At 48.7% G+C, this 22,597-nt stretch overlaps 1 long non-coding RNA gene across 1 annotated transcript in view; it reads left to right on the forward strand.

Moving 5' to 3' along the window:
* The window catches only part of LOC140386049 (uncharacterized), an 87,346-nt gene that overhangs the window by 57,906 nt on the left and 6,843 nt on the right, over nt 1–22,597 (forward strand). Inside the window, exon 2 of the long non-coding RNA XR_011933560.1 lies at nt 19,162–19,277. This is a non-coding gene — a long non-coding RNA (uncharacterized lncRNA). The remainder of the gene's footprint in view (nt 1–19,161; nt 19,278–22,597) is intronic.

The following is a 22,597-nucleotide window of genomic DNA, read 5'->3' on the forward strand; positions in this document are numbered from 1 at the left end:
AGCGTGTCCCAGTCGCTGAGGTATGTGTGTCAGGTGGAGGTGGACATTGGGAGGCACTGCAGAGTGTGTCCCAGTCACTGAGGTGTGTGTCTCAGGTGGAGGTGGATATTGGGAGGCACTGCGGAGCGGGGCCCAGTCGCTGAGGTATGTTTCTCGTGTGGAGGTGGATATTGGGAGGCACTGCAGAGTGTGGCCCAGTCGCTGAGGTGTGTGTCCCAGGTGGAGGTGGATATTGGGAGGCACTGCAGAGCGTGGCCCAGTCGCTGAGCTATGTGTCTCAGGTGGAGGTGGATATTGGGGGGCACTGCGGAGTGTGTCCCAGTTGCTGAGCTATGTGTCTCAGGTGGAGGTGGATATTGGGAGGCACTGCAGAGTGTGTCCCAGTCGCTGAGGTATGTGTCTCAGGTGGAGGTGGATATTGGGGGGCACTGCGGAGTGTGTCCCACTTGCTGAGCTATGTGACTCAGGTGGAGGTGGATATTGGGGGGCACTGCAGAGTGTGTCCCAGTCACTGAGGTATGTGTCTCAGGTGGAGGTGGATATTGGGGGGCACTGCAGGCGTGGCCCAGTCGCTGAGCTGTGTGTCTCAGATGGAGGTGGATATTGGGGGGCACTGCGGAGTGTGTCCCAGTGGCTGAGCTATGTGTCTCAGGTGGAGGTGGATTTTGGGAGGCACTGCAGAGTGTGTCCCAGTCGCTGAGGTATGTGTCTCAGGTGTAGGTGGATATTGGGGGGCACTGCGGAGTGTGTCCCAGTTGCTGAGCTATGTCTCTCAGGTGGAGGTGGATATTGGGGGGCACTGTAGAGTGTGTCCCAGTCGCTGATGTATGTGTCTCAGGTGGAGGTGGATATTGGGGGGCACTGCAGAGCGTGTCCCAGTCGCTGAGCTATGTGTCTCAGGTGGAGGTGGATATTGGGAGGCACTGCAGAGCGTGTCCCAGTCGCTGAGCTATGTGTCTCAGGTGGAGGTGGATATTGGGAGGCACTGCGGAGCGTGTCCCAGTAGCTGAGCTATGTGTCTCACGTGGAGGTGGATATTGGGAGGCACTGCGGAGCGTGTCCCAGTCGCTGAGGTATTTGTCTCAGGTGGAGTTGGATATTGGGGGGCACTGGAGAGTGTGTCCCAGTCGCTGAGGTATGTGTCTCAGGTGGAGGTGGATATTGGGGGGCACTGCGGAGCGTGTCCCAGTCGCTGAGGTATGTGTCTCACGTGGAGGTGGATATTGGGGGGCACTGCAGAGCGTGGCCCAGTCGCTGAGCTATGTGTCTCAGGTGGAGGTGGATATTGGGGGGCACTGCAGAGCATGTCCCAGTCGCTGAGGTATGTGTCTCAGGTGGAGGTGGACATTGGGAGGCACTGCGGAGCGTGGCCCAGTCGCTGAGCTATGTGTCTCAGGTGGAGGTGGACTTTAGGAGGCACTGCAGACCATGGCCCAGTCGCTGAGCTATGTGTCTCAGGTGGAGGTGGACATTGGGAGGCACTGCGGACCATGGCCCAGTCGCTGAGGTATGTGTCTCAGGTGGAGGTGGATATTGGGGGGCACTGCGGAGCGTGGCCCAGTCGCTGAGGTATGTGTCTCAGGTGGAGGTGGACATTGGGAGGCACTGCGGATCATGGCCCAGTCGCTGAGGTATGTGTCTCAGGTGGAGGTGGATATTGGGGGGCACTGCGGAGCGTGGCCCAGTCGCTGAGGTATGTGTCTCAGGTGGAGGTGGATATTGGGGGGCACTGCCGAGCGTGAAAGTCAATGGGGAGCTGCCAGGGCCGGCAGGGGCGGATGGCACAGGGGCCTCTGGAGCTCACTACAGCTGCCACGCCGTCCCATGGAGTCACCCAGGGTCCCAAGGGCACCGACCGGCAGGAGGGAGCGTTGGAGGTCGCCACGATGCCTTCCACAGGGAGACCACACCGGTCTTCAGTTCTTCCGAATCCCCTCCTCTTGACCTTGCATGTCTCGAGGTCAGTGGGCAGAATAGATTTTTAAGACTACAATTTTTAAGATTGTAGTTTAGTCGGGCAGTATGGTCGGCACGGGCTTGGAGGGCCGAAGGGCCTGTTCCTGTGCTGTACATTTCTTTGTTCTTTGTTCTTTGTTCTTTAATAGGGTGGTAGCTTGATGATGTGTTAGTTTTTGATGCCCCCTTGACGCATTGTGCCAGGATTTATCCTTTCCCTCCACCCAAGGAGTTAGTAGTGAACACATTGTGCTGACAGTGACTGCCCCACACGGATCTGACACTTCGGGAAACATTAAGTGTCCAGGACCAGGTACATTTTGATGTCTCGGGGCAGGGAGGGGCGTTGAGGCCTGGGAGCTCGTCGGGGATACAGAGGTGTTTGAGGGTACTGATGGAGGGGCCAGAGGGAACATACCCCACCAGCCTCCCCCCCCCCCCCCCCCAACCCACATAGAAATGAAATATTCCCCTCTTCTATGGGGTCTATGGCCCAGGCTGGGACCCCCAGGTGGCCTCACATCCACCATTGAAACAGCCAGTCCATCGCGTCTCAGCATCTACTGACTCCACATTCTTTCCCTGGTTTAATCTCAGCTAGTGCCATGGCATTTATGGGCAGAGAACCCATGCCCCTAGATAATCACTTCCTAAAAGGCTCACACACTCCACCCATTTCCCCGACTAACCCCAGGGATCATCCCATGGAGTAAGTTCAGGCCTCCCCATACCCACCTGCATAATTTACAGACATTGAACTGTGCTTATCCCTGATATAAATAGACTGTCCATCTTAGATGTCCATGCGAACCGATGATGGAACACATTACACAGTAACTGCACTCTGCTTTATTCAATGAAGAACTTTCAATCCACGTCAACAGACGTCTTTGCTCCACTGGATTCTTACTTGGCAGGAACTCAGGCGACAGGTCAGCCTTTGGCAGTGAATCCAATTCGAGTATTACAGTCAGCAGCTGTACAGGCTGATTTACATACTCAGTTTGAAAAGCCGCTGGACTGATACGCAAACTGTTTTCCTCTCGCTAACTTTGGCCATTTTAGACACTCTGTCCTGAGTGGTTGGCTCAGATTGGACACATTTTCTAAAAATTCAAGACCAAGGTAAAAAAAAGACATATCCCCATGGACACAGAAAGAATTTAATAGAATGTTTACTGTCATTTTGTTTACTTGGATCTAGCCCCTTGGGCGCCTTTATTGGTCTTCCAGCCTACTTCCAATATATGATGAGCAATGGCCTTGACTGTCCAGCACTGCAGCCTCCTCCATCCACACAGCCCGCTGAGGTCTCTACACTCGTACAATTCAGTTCTGTTACTTATTTCCGAATCCCCGTTGACAAGCCGTTGTGTCCTTGTGCCTGGGCTCTAAGCCAGCGTTGGTTAATAGACTCACCACTCACCACATCAGCCACAAACCTGAGGTGAACTGACGCTATTCAGGTGAGAGATTTTGATCAGATAATAATAATAATCTTTATTGTCACAGTAGGCTTACATTAACACTGCAACGAAGTTACTGTGAAAAGCCCCTTGTCGCCACACTCCGGCGCCTGTTCGGGTACACTGAGGGAGAATTCAGAATGTCCAAATTACCTAACAGCCCGTCTTTCGGACTTGTGGGAGGAAACTGGAGCACCCGGAGGAAACCCACGCAGACACAGGGAGAACGTGCAGACTCCACACAGACAGTGACCCAAGCCGGGAATCGAACCCAGGTCCCTGACACTGTGAAGCAACAGTGCTAATCGCTGTGCTACCAAATGTATATTAGGGCCTTACAGCAAGCAGCCTGTTTGACAAAGGGTGTGATTCCAGACTCTAGCACAATCTGTGGCTGTGTCAAAGATAAGTAGCAGTTCCTGCGAGGAAAACAATCTTTAACATTAACAATCTGTTGCCTCGCTCCATTAAAATAAATGATTAAAAAAGGTTGTAAAGGGGTGGCGATCGCGAACGGAGCAGCCGCAGCAAAGACGCTCCCGCACAGCCACAAAATCACGGCTTTTTTTGGGGGGGGGGGGGGGGGGGGGGGGGGGGGGATTCCCTGGGAATTTTAAGAAAAAAAAAATTCTTTAGGCCCCGCGAATTCGGCCCTGCCCAAGCGCCAAAGCTCCGATCCACGGAGCTGGAGAGGGATAGAAAAAACAAGGAGGGCCTGGTCCCGGTGAGCTGCAGGTGGAGGAGGAGTGGGGATCGCTCAGAAACGGCCCCTGAAAGTCGGAGCACGGAGAGGATCACAAGAACAAAATAAGAACTTTTTAATTCAACCTTCCTTGTTCCTCCCCTGCAAAAAAAAAATTTTTTTTTCGAAAAAAAACTTTTTTAAAGGGAAAAAAAAACTTTCAAAAAGAAAAATCCCTTTTTGTTTTAAAAAAATCGTTTTTAAAAAGATATTTTTTAAAACTCCAAAAAGAATTTCTTTTTCGCACCAAAACCCAGGAAAAAAAAGAGAAAGGAACAGACAGAAATATGCCTCCAAATAATAAATTGGGGGGACGGCGAGATGTAAGAAGGAGCAGCAGCGAAGGCGAAGGAAAAAAGCAGGAGCTGCGGCCGGGCAGGCAGACGACCCCACGGGGCGAGGCGGAGGTTCAGGCGAATCAGGAAGTGGAAAAGCTGCCGAGCCGAGCAGCGGAGCAGGAACCGGATGCGGCGACCACCCCCCCCCCCCCCCCCCCCCGCCCCCCGCGCACAGGGGGAGGAATGGAGAAACGTGCTGAAAACTGAAATAAACGCCATAAAGGACGGGATAAAAACGGAGATAAACGCCATGAGGGAGGCACTCAGGACGGAGCTCCACACAATGATGAAGGAGATGCTGGTGGAGACAACAGAAAAAATGCAGCGAGCCATCAACGGCCTGGAAAGGAAGGTGGAGGTGCAGGAGAAAACTATTCAGGAGTTGGAGACGGCCGCCTCGGACCAGAGCGACAGGATGGTAACTCAGGAAACCGAGGTGAAAAGGCTGGTAACGACCCAGGGGAGCCTAAGAGGGAAAGTGGAGGACCAGGAAAATAGGTCCAGACCGCAGAATGTTAAAATAGTGGGTCTGCCAGAGGGGATGGAGGGCAGAGATCCAACAGGCTGCGTCACCCAAATGCTGGGCAAGCTAGTGGGAAGGGAGAAGTTTCCAAACCCCCCAGAAATCGACAGTGCGCACAGGTCACTCCGACCCAGGCCCAAAGCCGGGAGCAGCCCAGAGCGATTATCGTGAAGCTGCACAGGTTCCAAGACAGGGAAAAAATCCTAAAGTGGGCCCGGCAGACGAAATCGAGCACGTGGGAAGGGAAGACCATAAGGGTGGACCAGGACATTGGGGCAGACCTGGCCAAAAGAAGGGCTGAATTCAACAGGGCCAATCAGCACTCTACAAAAGTAATGTGAAATTTGGGATGTTATTCCCGGCCAAACTCTGGGTAACATTTGAGGGGAAGGAGCTGTTTTTAACACCCCAGCGGCAGCAGAGGAGTTTGTTAGAGCGAACAAACTGGGGGAGGGACAGCCACAATGGCCATCATGATAACGACGGGGATGGAAAAGAAAGGAAGAATCGGAACAAAGAGCAGCTGGCAGACCGCAAACAGAGACAATACGATCATGAACTGTACGCATGTGCTTGGTGCACTGTGCGGGACTGTGCTGATTCGTTCCCGGGCTCGTTCCACCTCTCAATGCAATGGGGGGGAGCGAAGCAAGGTGAATGAGGGTGAAAAAGGCGGACAGGAGGGCGAGACAAGGGCTAGCAAAAGGAAGGTAAAACAGGACCAGAGCAGGGCAAGTGCTGGGAGGGGGGCAACCGTGCTAGCGAGGAGGGCTAACACGGGAGGGCAGGAAGAAAGGAGGGCCGCGGCGCACCTCTCAGGGGAGATGGAGCGCCTGGCACAAAGTGAAGGGGGGGGGCAGGGCAGAAGGGGGGAAGAACACGGGGGGGGGGGGGCAGAGGAACAGGGACTAAGGGGGGGGAGTCGGTGGGAGAGCGCAGAATAAAAGAGAAGCAAAGGGAAGTGTGAGGTAGATAAGCAGCACGAACACAGGCCTCGGCGGGCATGGAGCAGGGCGAGGAACCAAGATGGTGCCACAAACAGCCACTTGGGAGGGCTTCAGGACGAAGGGAGACCCTGGAGTGCAGAGGCGCAGCCATGTGGCGTACACACAGCTGGCGGCCATGGTGGGTGCCCCCTGGACAAGAGGAAACCCCGGAGCCCGACCTCATGGTGAGAGCGGTGACCGCGGCCATTTTGTACGGCCCCCTAACGGGGCTGTTACTGGCTTCAATGACTCCTTCCCTCAGCAGCCTTTGAACCTCTGACCTAATAAAGATCAGTCCTGGGCACTGTCCCGTCTGCTCCTGGTGGCGACGGGTTTGCAATTCGGGGTGAGGTTCGCAAACAGGGAAGGCGGGTCGACCTTAAGGGTCGCGAGGCCGCAGACAGTAAGTGGGGGGACGGGCCACCAAATTGGAAGGTCAGACTTTGCAGGTTACACTGAAAGTCTAAACCCAGGAGTGTAGCCGTGCAGAGGTGGGGAAGGACATAGATGCGGAAATTTTTGAACTCCCTTCCCTGGACTGTGAGGTTTGCTACACAAAACCCCTTTATGTCCACTGAGTGGGAACCGGAGGCCAGTGAGATTCTTTGATTAACAGGGTGGATAAGGAGGGAACAGCGCCTTACCGTATCGGTGTGTATAAAGCTCTCTGTGATCCCAGAGTCGATCAGGCAGGACGTCGCGTGGCTGTTGATGAAGATAGCCGTCGTTGCTGTTGAGCTGTTGAGAGTGTTCGAGGTCGAGTTTGGTCCAGAGTCACCGAGACCAGATGCAGTAGTTGTGGATTTTGTTGAGGCAGTGCGTGGTCAGCCGAGCTGGGGTCCTGGGGCCCCATCCAAGATGGCGTCTCCCATTGGTCGCACATGGTGGCCAGGGGTGCACAAAATGGGGGCGCCCATCCTTCCAGCGTGGTGTCCAAGGGACAAGATGGCGGCGCCCGGGGTCCGCACGTGGCCCTTGGATATGGGGGTGGCGGCGACCGCTGGCCGCACGGGGCCCGTGGAGAAGTTCGCTGTGGCGGTCCGGAGTCGCCGCTGGAGACCACGTCCACCGCTCGTGCCTGGCAGACTCCCACAAAATGGCCCTTTTTGCCGCATCCCTTGCAGATGGATGTGTGGGCTGGGCAGCGCTGACGGGGGTGCTTTTCCTACCCACAAAAGAAACAGCGGGGCCCATCGGGGTTGGCAGGCCACCTTACTGCGCAGGCCTGTGGGGAAATGGGGAAGGTCTCTGGGTCGGCCGCTGCGGGATTCCACACTGCCCAAGGGGCCGCCACGCGGTCGGGCACGTAGGCTCGTGCTTTCCTGGAGGCCACATCCATGGACCCTGCCAGGGCCCGTGCCTCCCTAAGTCCCAGGGTGTCTTTTTCTAAAAGACGCTGGCGGATTAGTGAAGAGCTCATACCTGCTACAAAGGCGTCCCGGACTAGAAGTTCCGTGTGCTCGCGAAACTTGCGGGCAGCCACAGCTTCTGCCCAGCACCAGTAGCGTGGTAGAATTCCTCCAACGATTCCCTGGGGGTTTGTCGTCTTGTTGCAAGCTGGTGACGAGCGTGGACCTGGTTTACTGGGCGAATATAGTGTCCTTTTAAAAGTTCGATTGCTGCATCAAAGTCTTCCGCCTCCTCGATGAGGGTGTAGATCTCTGGACTTACCCTTGAGTGCAGGACATGCAGTTTCTGCTCCCCCGAGGGTGTGCCTTCAGCCGTATCCAGATAGCCTTTAAAACACGCCAGCCAGTGCTTAAAGATCGCCGCTGAGTTCACCGCATGGGGACTGAGTTGCAGACACTCCGGCTTGATTCGGAGGTCATCCTTTCTACTTAAATCTAGCTTATTAAATTGATGCACGATCAATAACTACTAAAATGAGGTTGTAATACAACTGAAGGCTTTAATAAGCTAGAAGTATTCCCCAGCAGCTCAGGTACAGAATGAGGGCTGCTGGGACGGTACGAGTTCTTATACCCTGCCTATCGGGGCGGAGCTACCATACTCTACAGCCAATGGTAAAACCCCTAGGTTTAACCAATGGTACTTCAGCCTCTCAGGTACCGTAATACCTGATAATACCACACAGAGATAGGGAAGAGAGGGTGGCCAGGCAACAACTGGTGGACTCCATCCTGGAAGGCGACAGAAAATACTCCGAGGCCTCGACCATAGGGCTGCTGGCGGAGAGGAAAAAGCTGCAAATGGACTTTAACCTGCTATCCACTAGGAAAGCAGTGTACCAACTCCGTCAGACATGGGGGACCTTCTACGAACACGGAGACAAGGGTGGCTGCCTATTGGCTCACCAGCTGAGAAAGCAGGCAGCCACAAGGGAAATAGCGCAGGTAAAGGATAGCAGAGGCAGACTGGTAACAGAACCAAAGGAGGTCAATCGGGCATTTGAGACCTTCTACCGGGGACTGTACACCTCCGAGCCCCCCAACGGGGACGCGAGGATGAAACTGTTCCTAGACAGACTAGAACTACCAGTTGTGGGGGAAGACAAACGGGCGGAGCTGGAAGCACCAATAGACCTGGGAGAAATCATGGAGAGCATCAGCTCCAAGCAGGCGGGGAAGGCACCGGGACCCGATGGGTTCCCGGCGGACTTATGCAAAAAGTTTGCACCAGTCCTGGCCCCACACCTAAGGGACATGTTCGCGGACTCACTGGCAAGGGGCACCCTGCCCCCAACGCTAGCGCAGGCCACAATTTCACTGATACTCAAAAAAGATAAAGACCTGACGGAATGCGGATCATACAGACCCATTTCACTGCTGAACGTGGATGCGAAAATACTCGCAAAGGCCCTGGCCAAAAGGCTGGAGGGCTGTGTACCAGAGGTGGTCGCAGAGGACCCAACTGGCTTTTGTCAAGGGTAGGCAGCTCACAGCGAACATCAGGCGGCTGCTGAACGTAATAATGAGGTGATCGTCTCCCAGGATGCAGAAAAAACCTTCGACAGAGTCGAATGGAAATACCTCCTCGAGGTACTGGAACGGTCTGGGAGAGGAGCGGGGTTCACCGCCTGGGTGAGGCTCCGGTACAATGCTCCCAAAGCGAGCGTCCAAACTAACACCACCAGCTCTGAATACTTCCAGCTGCAGAGAGGAACAAGACAGGGCTGCCCCCTGTCCCCACTCTTGTTCGCACTGACCATCGAACCCCTGGCGATAGCCCTGCGGGACGCAAAAAGCTGGGAGGGAATCCGGCGAGGAGATAGAGAGCACAGAATCTCACTCTATGCAGATGACCTGCTCCTCTATGTCTCGAAGCCACAGGAGGGACTGAAGGCAATACTGCAAATACTGAAAGAGTTTGGAACCTTCTCGGGCTACAAACTTAACCTGGGCAAAAGCGAGGCATTCCCAATTAAAAACTCACCACTATTCTTAGAATTCCCCCTATACCAAAAAGGGTTGATATTCTAAATAGTGAACAGGGATTCTCACTCCCCAACTCCTATGCAGGCTTCAGTGGGTGCTATTCAGATCAAACTATGTTTTCAAGTTATCCCCTAGTATAACCCATACGTTCACAGAAGAATTTTACCTACTTACCCCTTAGTAGCATTGATATCCTGGGTCCTGCGTTGCTAAGTAAGTAAAGTAGACTAATAACCACTGTTTCAGGTTAAAACTTTTAAGTTATTTTATTATTATATATTTTTTCTTTTAAAAGATGCAATCACTGTCTTTACAGAAAAGTAAAAAGATCTTGTTTCTGGATCCTTCTGGTTGGTTGAAGGGACCTTCAGGCCCAACTTGACAATCAATCTTCTTTTTAAAATCTGGTCTTCTTTAGATGTATTCGCTGGTGAGCTCGGTTGCTGTGTCCTATCTTTCCCATATACCGAGCTGTGAGAGCTGGCTCTGCTGGCTGTCCACTTTCTTCGGGTTTATATATTTTTCTAACACTTATTACGTTTTTATTACTTTATTGTAAAGTAACTTTTATTTCACTTGGATTGTAAAAGGTACCTTTAATCTGAATTTTTCTAACACTACTAAGTATTCATTTTGGCATGGCCTCAGCCCTCAGATCTGATTACATTGTCCTTTGTGATGTTCAAAAATGCTTTGACTTCAAGAGGTGTTACTTTTAATTCCTGTCATTTCTATAGTTTTATTTTCCAATTGTGTCCCCAGCTCACAATTTTAACTTTGATTTTGGCTTTAAATTATGTTTCTCGTAGACTGATTGTCTCCAGTTTTCTTTAATTTACCTACTTTCTGCGGAGCTTCACACCTATATACTTGCCCCCCTAGTCATTCTTTTCCAGCTTCTGATTTTACTTCAATGATGGTGTGAATCATTGCTTTTAGCGTAATGCTAAAAACCCACTTGGTTATAACTTGGAAGGTTTACATTTATCACCTCACTCAACTCAAACCCTCATCCATGCTTTTCCAGATGCTCACTAAGATAGTTATTTTCAATGAAGGTGTGAGCCATTGTTTTTAGCTACATACAAAAATCCTGTGTTTGCTAAGCCTGTTTGGGAGAAAGAATCTGCATTTTATAATCCTGCTCTTTGCAGCTGCTGTTAACCCTTCGTGGGATCTTTCCCTGTATCCTCTCATGTTTCTTAAATCAGGTATTGCCAGACTTCCATGAGGAAGCTAAAGAAATTTGCCATGTCTGCATCGACTCTCACCAACTTCTACAGATGGTGATAGAGAGCATCCTATCCGGCTGCATCACAGGCCAAGATCGCAAGAAACTGCAGAAAGTGGTGAACTCAGCCCAACGCATCACACAAGCTTGCCACCCCCACATTGATTCTGTATACACCTCCCGCTGCCTCAGGAAGGCAGACAGCATTATCAGAGACCCCTCCCACCCAGGCATTGCCTTCTTCCAGGCTCTTCCATCAGGTAAAAGGTACAGAAGTCTGAAGACCCGCACATCCAGACATAGGGACAGCTTCTTCCCCACAGCTACAAGGCTCCTCAACGACTCCCCCTTGGACTGATCTGTTCCCTGTAAGAACACTACTCATGATGCCCTATACTGCTCTTGTTCATTTATTTGCTTCGTTTGGCCCCTTGTTCCGCACTGTAACCAATCACTGTTTGTCGATGCACCATTTGTCAATGTACTCTGTCAATTATTCTTTTGTCTGTATACCTTCACTCGGCAGCAAAAGAATAGAACAAAGAACAAAGAAATGTACAGCACAGGAACAGGCCCTTCGGCCCTCCAAGCCCGTGCCGACCATGCTGCCCGACTAAACTACAATCTTCTACACTTCCTGGGTCCGTATCCTTCTATTCCCATCCTATTCATATATTTGTCAAGATGCCCGTTAAATGTCCCTATCGTCCCTGCTTCCACTACCTCCTCCGGTAGCGAGTTCCAGGCACCCACTACCCTCTGCGTAAAAAACTTGCCTCGTACATCTACTCTAAACCTTGCCCCTCTCACCTTAAACCTATGCCCCCTAGTAATTGACCCCTCTACCCTGGGGGAAAGCCTCTGACTATCCACTCTGTCTATGCCCCTCATAATTTTGTATACCTCTATCAGGTTTCCCCTCAACCTCCTTCGTTCCAGTGAGAACAAACCGAGTTTATTCAACCGCTCCTCATAGCTAATGCCCTCCATACCAGGCAACATTCTGGTAAATCTCTTCTGCACCCTCTCTAAAGCCTCCACATCCTTCTGGTAGTGTGGCGACCAGAATTGAACACTATACTCCAAGTGTGGCCTAACTAAGGTTCTATACAGCTGCAACATGACTTGCCAATTCTTATACTCAATGCCCCGGCCAATGAAGGCAAGCATGCCGTATGCCTTCTTGACTACCTTCTCCACCTGTGTTGCCCCTTTCAATGACCTGTGGACCTGTACTCCTTGATCTCTTTGACTTTCAATACTCTTGAGGGTTCTACCATTCACTGTATATTCCCTACCTGCATTAGACCTTCCAAAATGCATTACCTCACATTTGTCCGGATTAAACTCCATCTGCCATCTCTCCGCCCAAGTCTCCAGACAATCTAAATCCTGCTGTATCCTCCGACAGTCCTCATCGCTATCCGCAATTCCACCAACCTTTGTGTCGTCTGCAAACTTACTAATCAGACTAGTTACATTTTCCTCCAAATCATTTATATATACTACAAAGAGCAAAGGTCCCAGCACTGATCCCTGTGGAACACCACTGGTCACAGCCCTCCAATTAGAAAAGCATCCCTCCATTGCTACTCTCTGCCTTCTATGGCCTAGCCAGTTCTGTATCCACCTTGCCAGCTCACCCCTGATCCCGTGTGACTTCACCTTTTGTAATAGTCTACCATGAGGGACCTTGTCAAAGGCCTTACTGAAGTCCATATAGACAACATCTACTGCCCTACCTGCATCAATCATCTTAGTGACCTCCTCGAAAAACTCTATCAAGTTAGTGAGACACGACCTCCCCTTCACAAAACCATGCTGCCTCTCACTAATACGTCCATTTGCTTCCAAATGGGAGTAGATCCTGTCTCTAAGAATTCTCTCCAGTAATTTCCCTACCACTGAAGTAAGGCTCACCGGCCTGTAGTTCCCGGGATTATCCTTGCTACCCTTCTTAAACAGAGGAACAACATTGGCTATTCTCCAGTCCTCCGGGACATCCCCTGAAGACAGCGAGGATCCAAAGATTTCTGTCAAGGCCTCAGCAATTTCCTCTCCAGCCTCCTTCAGTATTCTGGGGTAGATCCCATCAGGCCCTGGGGACTTATCTACCTTAATATTTTTTAAGACACCCAACACCTCGTCTTTTTAGATCACAATGTGACCCAGGCTATCTACACCTCCTTCTCCAGACTCAACATCTACCAATTCCTTCTCTTTGGTGAATACTGAGGCAAAGTAGTCATTTAGTACCTCGCCCATTTCCTCTGGCTCCACACATAGATTCCCTTGCCTATCCTTCAGTGGGCCAACCCTTTCCCTGGCTACCCTCTTGCTTTTTATGTACGTGTAAAAAGCCTTGGGATTTTCCTTAACCCTATTTGCCAATGACTTTTCGTGACCCCTTCTTGCCCTCCTGACTCCTTGCTTAAGTTCCTTCCTACTTTCCTTATATTCCATGCAGGCTTCGTCTGTTCCCAGCCTTTTAGCCCTGACAAATGCCTCCTTTTTCTTTTTGACGAGGCCTACAATATCACTCGTCATCCAAGGTTCCCAAAAATTGCCGTATTTATCTTTCTTCCTCACAGGAACATGCCGGTCCTGTATTCCTTTCAACTGACACTTGAAAGCCTCCCACATGTCAGGTGTTGATTTGCCCTCAAACATCCGCCCCCAATCTATGTTCTTCAGTTCCCGCCTAATATTGTTATAATTAGCCTTCCCCCAATTTAGCACATTCATCCTCGGACCACTCTTATCCTTGTCCACCAGTACTTTAAAACTTACTGAATTGTGGTCACTGTTACCGAAATGCTCCCCTACTGAAACATCTACCACCTGGCCGGGCTCATTCCCCAATACCAGGTCCAGTACCGCCCCTTCCCTAGTTGGACTGTCTACATATTGTTTTAAGAAGCCCTCCTGGATGCTCCTTACAAACTCCGCCCCGTCTAAGCCCCTGGCACTAAGTGAGTCCCAGTCAATATTGGGGAAGTTGAAGTCTCCCATCACCACAACCCTGTTGTTTTTACTCTTTTCCAAAATCTGTCTACCTATCTGCTCCTCTATCTCCCGCTGGCTGTTGGGAGGCCTGTAGTATACCCCCAACATTGTGACTGCACCCTTCTTATTCCTGATCTCTACCCATATAGCCTCACTGCCCTCTGAGGTGTCCTCTCGCAGTACAGCTGTGATATTCTCCCGAACAAGTAGCGCAACTCCACCTCCCCTTTTACATCCCCCTCTATCCCGCCTGAAACATCTAAATCCTGGAACGTTTAGCTGCCAATCCTGCCCTTCCCTCAACCAGGTCTCTGTAATGGCAACAACATCATAGTTCCAAGTACTAATCCAAGCTCTAAGTTCATCTGCCTTACCCGTAATGCTCCTTGCATTAAAACATATGCACTTCAGGCCACCAGACCCGCTGTGTTCAGCAACTTCTCCCTGTCTGCTCTGCCTCAGAGCCACACTGTCCCTATTCCCTAGTTCTCCCTCAATGCTCTCACCTTCTGACCTATTGCTCCCGTGCCCACCCCCCTGCCATACTAGTTTAAACCCTCCCGTGTGACACTAGCAAACCTCGCGGCCAGGATATTTATGCCTCTCCGGTTTAGATGCAACCCGTCCTTCTTATACAGGTCACACCTGCCCCGGAAGAGCTCCCAGTGGTCCAGATAATGGAAACCCTCCCTCCTACACCAGCTGTTTAGCCACGTGTTTAGCTGCTCTATCTTCCTATTTCTAGCCTCACTGGCACGTGGCACAGGGAGTAATCCCGAGATTACAACCCTCGAGGTCCTGTCTTTTAACTTTCTGCCTAGCTCCCTGAACTCCTGCTGCAGGACCTCATGCCCCTTCCTGCCTATGTCGTTAGTACCAATATGTACAACGACCTCTGCCTGTTTGCCCTCCCCCTTCAGGATGCCCTCTACCCGTTCGGAGACATCCTGGACCCTGGCACCAGGGAGGCAACATACCATCCTGGAGTCTCTTTCACATCCACAGAAGCGCCTATCTGTGCCCCTGACTATAGAGTCCCCTATTACTATTACTCTTCTGCGCTTTGACCCTCCATTCTGAACATCAGAGCCAGCCGTGGTGCCACTGTTCTGGCTGCTGCTGTTTTCCCCTGATAGGCTATCCCCCCCGACAGTATCCAAAGGGGTATATCTGTTCGAGAGGGGGACAACCACAGGGGATTCCTGCACTGACTGCCTGCCCTTTCTGGTGGTCACCCATTTCTCTGCCTGCACCTTGGGTGTGACCATATTTACATAACTGTGATCTATGATGCTTTCCGCCACCTGCATGCTCCTAAGTGCATCCAATTGCTGCTCCAACCGAACCATGCGGTCTGTGAGGAGCTCCAGTTGGGTGCACTTTCTGCAGATGAAGCCATCCGGGACGCTGGAAGCCTCCCGGACCTGCCACATCTCACAGTCAGAGTACAGCACCCCTCTAACTGACATTGCGTCAATTAATTAAAATTAAAATTAAAATTTGTCTTTTTTTTTTTAAAATATTTTTTTTTAAATTTCAAAGTTACTGTCAACTATCTGTTTCCTAGCACTAGATTTCTAATAGAAATGCGATAGCTAACTATAGTACTCTCTGATCTCTGGCTTAGATATCCCTCTAAATTATAATTAAGTTATTATGTTTAATTAGTTACCAAATACTAGCCACAGCTTTTCTGTGATGTCACTTCAGTTTCCCCCCGACACACACAATTTGAAAAAAGGTATAAAAGTAAAAATAAGTAAAAATCACTTACTTACCTTCTGAGTGTCTCAGATGTTCTCAGGTTCTCTTGCTGACAGAGACTGCTCCTCCACCTCTGAACCTTGACCTGCACAATGCTAATAATATAATAATATAATATGGCACTTACCTCACACCAATGGGTCTTATTATTAGGTTAGAGGAGGAGGACGGTGGGTGACACTACACGTGTAGTGCCTTGGGTTTCCTCTCCACCAGAATTTATTGGCTGGGGGGGGGGGGGACTTCCCAGAGGTCCGCGGGTCGAACTTCCGGTTCCCGCCTTATATAAAAACAAATAAAACAGAAAAAAACAGACACGGGACCAGGTAAGGGTTTTTAAATTCACTACTCACCTCCCAGAAGGCCCCTGCGCACCGCTGCCGCCGAAATCCAAAGGGCTGCTCCTGTAAAGGTAAGAGTTTTTAAATTCACTACTCACCTCCCAGAAGGCCCCTGCGCACCGCTGCCGCCGAAATCCAAAGGGCTGCTCCTGTAAAGGTAAGAGTTTTTAAATTCACTACTCACCTCCCAGAAGGCCCCTGCGCACCGCTGCCGCCGAAATCCAAAGGGCTGCTCCTGTAAAGGTAAGAGTTTTAAAATTCACTACTCACCTCCCAGAAGGCGTTCTATAGACAAGATTTATATGTTCTATAGACAAGATTTATAATCATCTAGATAGGAATAATATGATCAGGGATAGTCAGCATGGCTTTGTGAAGGGTAGGTCATGCCTCACAAACCTTATTGAGTTCTTTGAGAAGGTGACTGAACAGGTAGACGAGGGTAGAGCAGTTGATGTGGTGTATATGGATTTCAGCAAAGCGTTTGATAAGGTTCCCCACGGTAGGCTATTGCAAAAAATACGGAGGCTGGGGATTGAGGGTGATTTAGAGATGTGGATCAGAAATTGGCTAGCTGAAAGAAGACAGAGGGTGGTGGTTGATGGGAAATGTTCAGAATGGAGTACAGTCACAAGTGGAGTACCACAAGGATCTGTTCTGGGGCCGTTGCTGTTTGTCATTTTTATCAATGACCTAGAGGAAGGCGCAGAAGGGTGGGTGAGTAAATTTGCAGACGATACTAAAGTCGGTGGTGTTGTCGATAGTGTGGAAGGATGTAGCAGATTACAGAGGGATATAGATAAGCTGCAGAGCTGGGCCGAGAGGTGGCAAATGGAGTTTAATGTAGAGAAGTGTGAGGTGATTCACTTTGGAAGGAATAACAGGAATGCGGAATATTTGGCTAATGGTAAAGTTCTTGAAAGTGTGGATGAGCAGAGGGATCTAGGTGTCCATGTACATAGATCCCTGAAAGTTGCCACCCAGGTTGATAGGGTTGTGAAGAAGGCCTATGGAGTGTTGGCCTTTATTGGTTGAGGGATTGAGTTCCGGAGTCGGGAGGTCATGTTGCAGCTGTACAGAACTCTGGTACGGCCGCATTTGGAGTATTGCGTACAGTTCTGGTCACCGCATTATAGGAAGGACGTGGAGGCTTTGGAGCGGGTGCAGAGGAGATTTACCAGGATGTTGCCTGGTATGGAGGGAAAATCTTATGAGGAAAGGCTGATGGACTTGAGGTTGTTTTCGTTGGAGAGAAGAAGGTTAAGAGGAGACTTAATAGAGGCATACAAAATGATCAGGGGGTTGGATAGGGTGGACAGTGAGAGCCTTCTCCCGCGGATGGATATGGCTGGCACGAGGGGACATAACTTTAAACTGAGGGGTAATAGATATAGGACAGAGGTCAGAGGTAGGTTCTTTACGCAAAGAGTAGTGAGGCCGTGGAATGCCCTACCTGCTACAGTGGTGAACTCGCCAACATTGAGGGCATTTAAAAGTTTATTGGATAAACATATGGATGATAATGGCATAGTGTAGGTTGGATGGCTTTTGTTTCGGTGCAACATCGTGGGCCGAAGGGCCTGTACTGCGCTGTATTGTTCTATGTTCTATCTTCTAAGGCCCCTGCGCACCACTGCCGCCGAAATCCAAAGGGCTGCTCCTGTAAAGGTAAGAGTTTTTAAATTCACTACTCACCTCCCAGAAGGGCCCTGCGCACCGCTGCCGCCGATATCCAAAGGGCTGCTCCTGTAAAGGTACTTGCCACTGTACTTCGGTACATGTGACAATAAATCAAACCAAATCAAAAAATCAAGTCTTGGACATTTTACAATGTTAAAAGGCGCTATATAAAGGCGAGGTGTTTTTATAGTGTTTAAAAGATTAAGTAGCGTCAATGTGGTAGTTGCAGAGTTGCAGTAATGAGACATCAATATCTACATTCCACAATAAACATTAAATGGGGGTTACCACGTCACTCACAACATGTTCTCATCTCATCTCAGACAAAAAAAGGCGGGAACAGGAGGGCCTTTAGTCTCCAGTCAAGCACAGAACAAGTGGTAATTGGGAGTATAAGGAAATATGCTGGAATTCTAACTGAACATACAACTCTGGACTGATCAAATCAGGAAACAAATCTCCAGTCCCGAAAAAGAGAATTTTTAAAATCCTTTCATTTGATGTTAGCATTGCGCACAAGACCAGCATTTATTGTTCATTGCCTCTTGAACCGCTGCAGTCCACTGGTCTCGGTACACCCACGGTGCTGGTAGCAAGGGAGTTCCAGAATTTGGATCCAGCAACGGTGAAGGAACGATTATATATTTCCAAGTCTGGATAGTGAGTGACTTGGAGGGGAACTTGCAGCTGGTGATGTTCCCAGCTATCTTCTGCCCTTATCCTTCTAGGTGGTAGATATCACAGGTTCGGGGGTGCTGTTGAGGTGAATTGCTGCAGTGTATGTTGTAGATGGTGTGATGTTCTTTGTGTTGTTAATTCTAGGATGGTTGGCGTAGTGTTCACAAAGACCACAAATAGCTTTTAACTTGAACAAAGCTATAGATTTATTAACACTACTTAATTGGATTTGACGCTTACTCCTATATAATACACAGTTGATAATAAACATATAATCTACACTCAACTACAACTAATCTCTACACTATTACATTAACTATGACCTGCTCTCACTCACACTATCTTTCCTTCAGTCTGTCCTCTAACCTTCTCCTCAACCTCTCACCCACAAGGCTTAGCATCGATGCCATGGACAGTTGTACATCTAGCTCCCTCTAGTGGTTGATTTAGACATTACATTAACCCTTACAGTTCTTTACATTTATTATAATATCACTGATGGTACACACTGATACCACTGTGCGCCGGTGTGAGGATGGAGTGAATGTTTAATGTGCTGAATGGGCTGCCAATCAAGCAGGTTTCCCCTGGATAGTGTCACGCTTCTTGAGTATTTTTGGAGCTGCACTCATCCAGGCAGGTAGACAGCATTCTATCGCACTCCTGACATGTACCTTGTAGATGGTGAACGGGTTTTGAGGATTCAGGTAGTGAGTTACTCTCCACAGGAGTACTAGTCTCTGACCTGCTCTTGTAGCCACAGTATTTATATGGCTAGTCTAGTTCAGTTTGTTAGTAGCCCCAAGATGTTGATAATCGGGAGGGGATTCAGCGATGGTGATGTTTTTGAATGTGTAGGAGCAATGGTTAGATTCTCTCTTGTTGGCAATAACCATTGCCTGGCACTTATGTGGCACAAATGTTATTTTCCATTTATCAGCCCAATCCTGAATATTGCCCAGTCTTGCTCCATTTGGACTGTTTCAGTATCTGAGGAGTCAGGAACAATGCTGAACATTGTATAAACATTGTATAATGTTCTGACCTTATGATAGAGGGAAGATTCTTGATGAAGCAGTTGAGGATGATTGGCCCGAGGAGACGACCCTGAGGAAACTTTCCACAATATCCTTTGATGAGGAACCTTATCGAATACCTTCTGGAAATCTAGGTACAGTAAATCCATCAGTTCCCCTTCATCCACAGCACATGGTATTTCTTCAAAGAACTCTAATAAATTGGTTGAACGTGATTTGTCTTTCAAAAAAACATGTTGACTCTGCCCGATTACCATGAATTGAGTGAATTGTTAACTGGCATAGGCAGATCATTTGCCTTTTAGTGTGAGCAAGGGACAGTGATTTAACGATGCATTCCGGCAAAAAAACAGATGACATTTCTGTCCGAAGAAACATATTATGCCAACTGGAGTCAACGGGTTTTCTGTTCACATGCTGACATGAACACTCACAGACACTCATACAAGCATTTACACACAATCTCAGCTGAAAACCCTCTTCAAGCCTGAGGTGCAGCAAATTAAACAATATGAAGGTTGGAGCTGAGAGAGTTTGTATTTAAGCTTACCAGCTGATGAGAACAGTTCTGAGGTCAAGAAAGTCTTGACAGGAAGAATCTGTGACAACTCATTTCTAACGAGAAACAGAGAGATGTAACACATACTTTTCTCAAATGTTGGTTAAGTCCACCTCTATACTTAACCTATACTTCCATTTGTCAGTTGAATTGCTTTGTATTTTTTACTAAGATGTCAGAGGTTAAAAGGAGGGGTTATGTTGAATGTTACCTACACTTAAATCATTTGGCTCACAATACATAAATGTTTAGGTGATTTGGACATTCTGAATTCTCCCGCTGTGTTCCCGAACAGGCGCCGGAATGTGGTGACTAGGGGCTTTTCACAGTAACTTCATTGCAGTGTTAATGTAAGCCTACTTGTGACAATAAAGGTTATTATATAAAGTTTATTATTATTTCAATATTGACTGCAAATGAGGACCATTGAATCAACAACTCATTCTCCTTTGAGATTTTGAAAGGAGTCAACAGAGTTTTTACGCTGGCCTCAGCTTTGAAGCTATTTCTGTAAATAGTTGAGAGAAGATTGTGTGGCAGCAAGTGGACCGTGAGAACATTTGTTGAACCAGAACATGAACTCAGGCACAAGTTCAGTTCACACACTCTAATAGGGAACAAAAGCTGCTAATTTACAATAACAGTTTAGGCTTGGCATTATTGCCTCTTAAATAGACCTCAGGCTGTTATTAATAGAAAGATACACAAACACTTTGAATAATTTAAATACAATTGGGCAATTGGGTCAACTTAGCATAATTGTGCAGTATTAATGAGCATTTGAAATAGCCCAAGGGTGTGAGCAAGCCCTCCTCTATCACAAACATGGGCGTATATCAGTGTTGGAGAAATGAACATTTTTCCACCCAGTGACAACAGCTGTTATTCTTGGGGCAAGGAAAAGTAAAGTCATCATAGACTGTTTCCCCTTTGAGGGGGAGAGCTGACTGGTGGTGATTTAACCTGAGGATCACCACACCTCAGGTGAGGGGCAAGGTTGAGAGGGCAGGGCCGTCATGAATATTCTCAGTTGGTACAGGAATTGAACCCGCAATATTGGCCTTGCTCTGCATCATGAACCAGCTGTATAGGCAACTGAGCTAAACCAGGAGAGGTAAACTCAGTAAAACTCTCACTCTGCCTCAATCCAATCAGAGAAGACCAGGTCACATTAAATCCATGTAAATTCTATACCATCCACCTCCGTAGCCTGTGGCTGCTATAATGCAGGACATAAGAAGGTTTTATGCTGTATCTTATTCCCTTCACAATTAGTATTAGTGTGCTTAAACTATGACTTCAACATCACCTTCTGGCATCCTGTTTCATAGAACCAGAGAATGCCACAAGAGAAAAACAATCTTCTCAATGTGATTTACCAACAGTAAGGCCATGCTCCCATATTATGAATATTCTTCTTTTACAAATCAGCTCCCTTTGAAATTTGTATATGTGTGTGTGGAATTTGTAGACTAGGTGACCACGTGGAAGCTGGAGTGATGGGGGTGCAGAAAGGGTCCCGTGTTGGGAGCAGGGGAGTTCTCCACGGAGAACTAAGCCACAACCAGCCTGCCTGTGCCACCAGCCACATTGTAGCTGGCTATTCCCTTAAGGTTCGGAGCATGAACAAGATAAATAAATTAGAGTTCAGTCAGAGCAACCAAACCACTGAGCTTGCAACACACTGCTGTGAGAGTTTTGAGACCACCATGGAAAAGGTGAGATTTTCACCACCTTAAACATTGCATGCAGCACCACAAAACTAAAGGTAAAGGTCGACACTGAAGCAAAGAACAACGGCCAGTCCGGGTAGTTGCTGTGGGAGATTGACCCATATGCTGCACCAGACCCTAAAGTCCAGGTGGATCTCGTGGCATATGGTGGATGAACCATCCACATAGATGGTATGGTCACTCTCCATTGCATACAGGGCAGCTTCCAGTTTCATATCACTGACCAAATCATAAAGCCACTACTGGCTTGTGATCTTAAAGTGGAGGCCCAGCACAGTCAGAGAATTTCTCACAGGCCCAAGTTGCTGCAATGGCTTCCTCGTCGATAACAGAACAGCGCTTCTCATTCTCAGTTAATGACCTGGAGCGTAGTAAACAGGCCTTCATTTGCTATCACTTTGGACCTGTAATAGCACTACTCGTAGTCCCATTGCAGATGCATCATCTGCCACAATCATGGGAAGTTCTGCATCGTAATAGGCTGAGGTTGGCAACATCATTTAAACTTCTTCAAACAATCAATGTTGTTGTTCTCTCCAGTAACATGCCTGGTTCTGTCATAAAAGATGCCTGAAGGGTTAATTCTCCTGGGCTAAAGTGAGGCAGGAATTGGCCTAGTTGGTTGACCATTCCTAGAAACCTCAGGAGCTCTGCTGCATTTCTGGATGACTGGAAAATCCCTTATTGCTTTTGTTTTTGAGAGTCCGCACTTATTCCATTACGAGGACGATGTGCCCTAGGAATTTTATTATGGACCTAGAAGACTCACATTTTTCATTGAATGTCAAGCCAGCCTCTTGCAGTGCGAGTAAAACATCCCTGATCTGCTTGTCATGTCCTGCTTTGTTGACTCATGGATCAAGATGTCATCCAAATGGCAAATAACAACTGTCAATTCCCCGCAGTGTATTGGACATTGTCCTTTAGAATATTTCAGGGGCTGATGGGACGCTGAATGGCAGACCGTTGAAACAGTACCATCCAAAGGGCGTAATAATGGCTGTTGGCGTCACGGTTGGTGAAGATGGTGCTCTTGGCAAATTTGGCCAAGTTCTCATGTACTGATTCCAGCAGATAAATTTATCTTTTGACTGCTTTGTTGAGGTGTGCTAGATCTACAGAGATACAAATGGAGCCATTAGGCATAGAGACTATAAGACCA

The sequence above is a fragment of the Scyliorhinus torazame genome, chromosome 11 (genome assembly GCF_047496885.1).
Source record: "Scyliorhinus torazame isolate Kashiwa2021f chromosome 11, sScyTor2.1, whole genome shotgun sequence".
Classification (NCBI taxonomy): domain Eukaryota; kingdom Metazoa; phylum Chordata; class Chondrichthyes; order Carcharhiniformes; family Scyliorhinidae; genus Scyliorhinus; species Scyliorhinus torazame.